This window comes from Egretta garzetta, unplaced genomic scaffold (assembly GCF_000687185.1).
Source record: "Egretta garzetta isolate BGI_Z169 unplaced genomic scaffold, ASM68718v1 scaffold161, whole genome shotgun sequence".
Lineage (NCBI taxonomy): Eukaryota > Metazoa > Chordata > Aves > Pelecaniformes > Ardeidae > Egretta > Egretta garzetta.
Window position 1 is genome coordinate 4,569,319 of NW_009258754.1, and position 6,000 is coordinate 4,575,318.

The window sequence follows — 6,000 nt, forward strand, 5'->3', positions numbered from 1 at the left end:
TTCTGGAAGTGGTTTCTTACCTGCTTGAAGGCTTAAGGGTGTTACTAAAAGTTATTTAAATGTGAGCGGGTTTTGGTTTTTCTTTTTTTTTTTTTTTTTTTTTTTTTTTTTTTTTTAAACTAAGAGATGTATACAATTGTAATTCTACTTCCGTGGTAGCATTTCATTTCTCCTGAGGAAAATGCATTTCTTATCCAAAAAATCTGGCTGGCCCCATAATTTAAATTGAAATAAAATTTTGAAGAAAAACATGTGTTCCTTACTGTGTTACTGAAGAGGATGGGTTTCTTGTGGGTGTGTATTGCCGTAAAGGGTTCAGCGTTCTACCTTTTAAATGTGAAATAATTTTAAATCATGAAAAACTCTGGCTTGCAAAAACATTTTTAAGGAATTAAGGCAAAGTGCTGTATTAGAGATATAATCAATTTTAATTAACTGTTGGTAGCCTCTCTTGCCTATTGGTAGCATTATTTGCTGATTCTCTTCCTTTTACACATGACCAAGGGCAAAGAGAAGAGATGCTATTTCCTGTATTACGTCTAGAGACGATTAGTGGAAGTGAATCCTTGATAATTTTTGGCCCTTCCCTTCTCTCTAAATTTCAGGAGCCGAAAGCATGTGCAATTGGTAACTCTTTCCTTAGGGAATCCTGTGGTCTTTTTGCCTTTGAAGCTGTCTGCCTCTGTCCATTTTTCACAGGTAAAACCCCAAGTAATGCAGGGTAGCAAACATCATGAGTCTTGTTACATTTAAAAAAAACCAAACCAACAAACCCAAAAAGCCACAAACCAAAACATTCAGGAGTTTTTGATGCAGATTCTTCAGATGGTTTTGTTTAGAAAAATTACTGAAAAATTTGGTTTCCTGCCAGGAACATACTACCTTGCAGACAAAAATATGTGGTCTTTTATAGCCCCCACTAGAGGATATACCTGTTTGAGCCTTTATATATCATGTTAGTATTTTTCTGCCTTACTGCCAGTAAGATCAAGGGGTTACAAGGGCAAGGAGTAATTTATACTTGTAGTAAAAAATATTGCAAATTTTAATTAAAGAGTGGTCAAACTGGGTACTCGACTGGGTGTTTGGATGAAATGGCCCTGGCAGGAGGAGGCATGGGAAATGCAAGGAGCTCTTGTACTGACTTATCAAAATTTGTTTTCCCCACAGAGTGGATCAGCAGGACCTGCCTTATGAGCTGCCACCTCTAGGAACGTGGAAGTTGCCCTCGGAGCCCATGGGAACAGGTCATGGACAAAGCTGCTTTCAGTAAGTTTGCTTCTGTTTGTGGCCTGCCAAGTCATTCCTAGCAGGCAGCTTCATTGGCTTTCTTTTTGCTGCTACCTGTTTTTCCCCCCCGCCTTTATTCTAGACCTTTGCTGGCTGCTTTGTTGAATAATTTTCCTGTCTGTATTGCTTTCCCATACCCGTCTGCTTGCTTGAGCTTGTGCCATCTCGTTGGGTGCAGTACCTTTATTTTCTGCCATAATTTTGGCTATTTCTCATGAGATATCCATACTTCTTTTTCCAAAGGTTTTGGCCTTTGTCAGGCTGTTCTAAGAGCTGTTTCTTTTAGCTTTTCAGCGTATTTTAGTTCAAGTTGATGGTTAGTATGATAATGAGGAAAAAAACCCGAGCCTTGTTCTTTTGCATGTTATCTCTTTAAATCAGTGTTCAACTTAATTCGAGCACATTTAACTTGTGTAGAGTTGTTTCCAGTGTATGTAATCTGTATTTACAACTGTGTCTGGGTAGATCCAGTTTAAATCCCATGTGACTGGAAGCAGATCAAAATATCAAAAAAACCCCAAATATGGAAAGAAGTTAAAAGGAGGGAGGAGAGGGACACTTCAATATATTGCATTCTTTGAAGGAAATTGGCTGTTTCACGAGAGAAGAGACCTGTTCTGCTTCCTACTTAAAGATATCTGTTGACTCACGTCTGGTTAAAAAACCACCACCACAAAACCCTGAGTTATACGGCCAACAAATAATTAGATTTTTGGTAAGTGTGTGATATTCACAGCAAAATACAAAGGCAAGCTCTTTTTTTAGAGGGCTCATACTGGAGATTCTGGTTTATACAACAAAAGTAAGGATATTTTGTTTTCTTTTTCAGAAATGCTCTGGTCAGAACTGGCTACTTTTTGTATCTATTGGGACAGATATGTATGTATTGTTTAAGATAAGTGATTATGACTGGACTTGTCTGCTCTCCTTGCCTGAAATTTAAATCAACAGTAAGCTTTTTTCCATTTCCTCCCCAGCAAATTCCTTATACCAAGGTGTCATGGAGGATCCCATTACAGTTCTTGTTTCTTCCTCTTGCAGCAGCCTTTGGGAATGCCTCACATCCCACCATGAAGAAACTTGGAGTGATAAAAATGTGAGTGTTGCTTAACAAGGTTCTACTATTAAAACAGATGTTGAACTGAATTTAATATTGCTTAGTGTTATTTAGAGGCTTGCAGAGGAGGGTTAGGTTTGCATTTAATTTGAGAAAAAAACAAGAATAGAAGCTGTATAGATTTTTAGGGCTGTTTTGGCACGCTTAAGAATGTTGTGTATTCTAACATTAGTAAGTAAGCCTTCGTAAATAAGGCATGCAGTGTGTTTAATACAGTGTTTAAATAACTGAGGTGTGAGCAAGCCAGGTTTTTGGCTTCAGCTCTTTAATAGCCTCTATAGATTGTACAGAATTAAAAGAAAATGTGTCCCTAATTGAAATCAGACTATACTGTAGGCTTCTAGGCCTCTAGACAAGTTAAGAAATACAGTTTGGAGAGACTAAAGGTGCAAAGGTTCACCTGGCTGTAAAACTTAGCTTGCAGCAGCTGAACATCCTCAGCTCTTTCCATGTCTGGAATTAGAGCGCTGGCTCATGCCAGCAAATATTTAATTACATGAAAACAGCATTTTTTAATACACTTTTAATACATTTTTACATAAGATGTTTTTGCCCTGGAAATTGTTTCTTAAAGAAGTAGGAGGACAATCTGACAAACAAAACCAGTTTATTGGCAGAGCTATGTTTTAGTAATGTTTCTACAGGCTATTAGAACAGTAGGGAAATCCTTTAGGCTTAACTTTGTGATGGTGCACGTGCTCCACGTTTGAGGAGCCCTTACGGAAACACAGACATGCAGATTAGGGTTGAATCTAGTTTTAAGACATATCATAGCAATGTTCTAGAAAGAAGAAAGCACAGATAAAGCTAACATAGTAGGAATAGTTACAAACCTACAGAGAAGCATAAGATGAGTTCATTTGACCTTGTAAATACATGTTATTTAATTTAAAAACTGAAATGGTTTGCCATAACTAGAGTGTAGGCCATCAGAGTGCAATATATGCAATGTGGTACATACCAGACAGACAGGATTGGAATTTTGGTTTCAGTTTATCTAATGTAAGAAACAGATATTTTAGAGAGAACAGAGAGTGAAAGAGCTATGATGGACAGTGGCTGAAAGTATTCTTGCTGCTTGGTGTTATTTGGGAAGCTGGGGACCAGGTCTCCAGCTTCTAACACCAGTATTCCTTTCTCTTTGGTGTTCACTCAGTTTGGGTGAAACTTGCAGGTGGAAGGGGAGAAGCATGATGACAAAAAAGAAATTATTAAAATATCAGGGAAAACCACATGTCCCATTCCTTATTGCTACTTTACAAGTTTAAAGTCTTTATATCTTTGATACAAGACTAAAATGAAATGGGGTAATTTAAACTTTTGTACAGACACTTTTAAAAGAGCATTAAATTGTGAGTTCATTGCTTTTAGCTGAATGTTTATTCTGAGCTGTGTTTTTTTCTTTTAGCCTTGACTGGTGTAAATTAAATTTCCATTGACTATACATTGCACTTGTAGTAATTAGTGACACATGACAGTTGTGCATAGGCGGTGGTCTAGTTTGTGCTCTGGAATAAGGTTCATGCAGGACAAAGCAAGTAGGCTGAGTTAATGAGTACAGTGAGTTATTGACAGTTTTAGACATCCCAGATCTGAAAAGAAAGTCCTTCTTGTTTTACTAATAAAGATGTGCAAAACCTAGGGATTGCTAATAATTGTATTGATATTTATGTTGGCTGATAGCTCTTCAGAATGAGCAGTAAACCGCAATCTAGTTTTGAAAAACATCTGCTAGTCAGGTAACACCCAAGGTGAAATATTATTGTGTGGCTTGTGGTTTCAGCTTGTTTCCACCAGCTGTATAGGCTCTGCTGCCAGCGCCTGGGCAGGAGAGAGTTGGCACTGCTGCCAGTACAGCTGCCCCTTGCTGTGGATCAGCTTTCTGCAGTCTCCTGGCTGACCTGGCTGTGCCTCATCCCACAGACTTCTTCCACATTAGATAAAAACCTCCAGGAAAACAATATGGAGCAAGATAAGGCCATGAAGCAAAGAGTCATAAAAGACCCAGTTTTGCAGTCGAGCTGTCAGCATTCTCGTAACACAGCACTGCAGTGTGAACAGCAGTTTTGTGTTACCTGTCTTTGACTCAGATAACAGTGTTTAGCCACATGAGCTGAACTGTTTCTGGTCTGGGGATATGATGGTTTCTAAATCTTCTTTATCTCTTCTGGTGCTCCCGCTCCTTTCTTCTGAACTTCCAAGTCCATAAAGGATATTTTCTGCAGCTCTGTTTTCTGATAGTTAATCCCTCTCTTATCGAGTCTGATTCTTTACTTACAAAATCCCAATCCTCTTGGCAAATCACTTCTTTCCACTCTTGCCCTTCCCTTCCAATTTCTGCTGTCTGTCTTTTCAGTCCTTTTTCCAATGCGCTCTTCTGGATATTTTGGCAAATGTTCTGTAATTGCTGAATCTCATGTAAGAAGTGATGTTATTTATATCTAATCTTTTTTTTTCTCCAGTGCAGCCAACATGTAGTTTCCTATGGGCCACTATTTGTATATCATTAGAAAATAGCAAATGGGCAAAGTGAGAGTAGATGATGAGTGCAGCACATATGGGGCTCACAGCATTGTATCAGGCACGTGAGAATTTTGACGGTGATGTGGAGAGGGATGGGAGCAAATAGCATAATTTGACTGGAGTGAATCTTACTAACGGTTGAGGTGCCACAGGGTTGGTATAGGGGTTGTTTGACCAGGTAATGTTAGGAAGCCAGGTGATATCAATACCCACACACAGCTGTGTGGGGCACTAAATACCTGGAGTTGATAACAGATTTATAAAGCAGCCAGTGTTTTACCTCTGAATTCCAAATGCTGCCCTGTTTGTATAAACTCTTATATTTGGGTTTCTGGTGTCAGTGATGGGGTCTGTCAGTGAGTGAGCTTTTGCACTTTCCTGTCACTTCTGTGCTGTAGGTAGGTGGCCGGGACAGTCTCCTTCTGATCTCAAGCTAGCTGGCAGGGTGTTATTACAGGTGAACCTTGCTCTCCAAACAGTCAAATGATGTCTGTATCATCCTGTGACCGGACAGAAGTCTGCACTGAATCTTCTGAACTCAGCAGAGGATATCAGATCTTTCATTTCATATTCTCTTGGTCCGTTAGTCCTAAAAAGACCGTTTCTTCTGCAGCAGTTTGATTTGCTGTGCTGCTGCCAGAAGTGACAGATTTAAGGACTAATCTGTGCCCCCAGTGCCCAGGGTCAGACTGACCCTTGCAATCTGCATGCAAGGTAAATATCTCAACCAGACCCTGTTTCCCTTCACTTCATTAGCACTCTCAGGGCAAGAAAAGGCAATTGCAAATCAAACAGCCTTTAAATTCTTACACCAAAGAGACAAATGAGCTCAAAACATTGCCCAGACAACTGACTTCATGGCCTGACATGTCCTGTTCTCAGGGCTGGCCCGCACCCTCTCCTGGAGAGCACTGGGTGGTGACACCTGTGTCACTGAGTGAAACTGCTTTTGTACCAGCATTTCCACACCTCTCCAGCCCTATCCCTCTGGCACAGTTTAGAGCTGTTTGAAGGCTGCTGGAAATAGTGCTGTCTGGGGCGATCTTCTGGAGTGAGGTCCTTCATCCTGT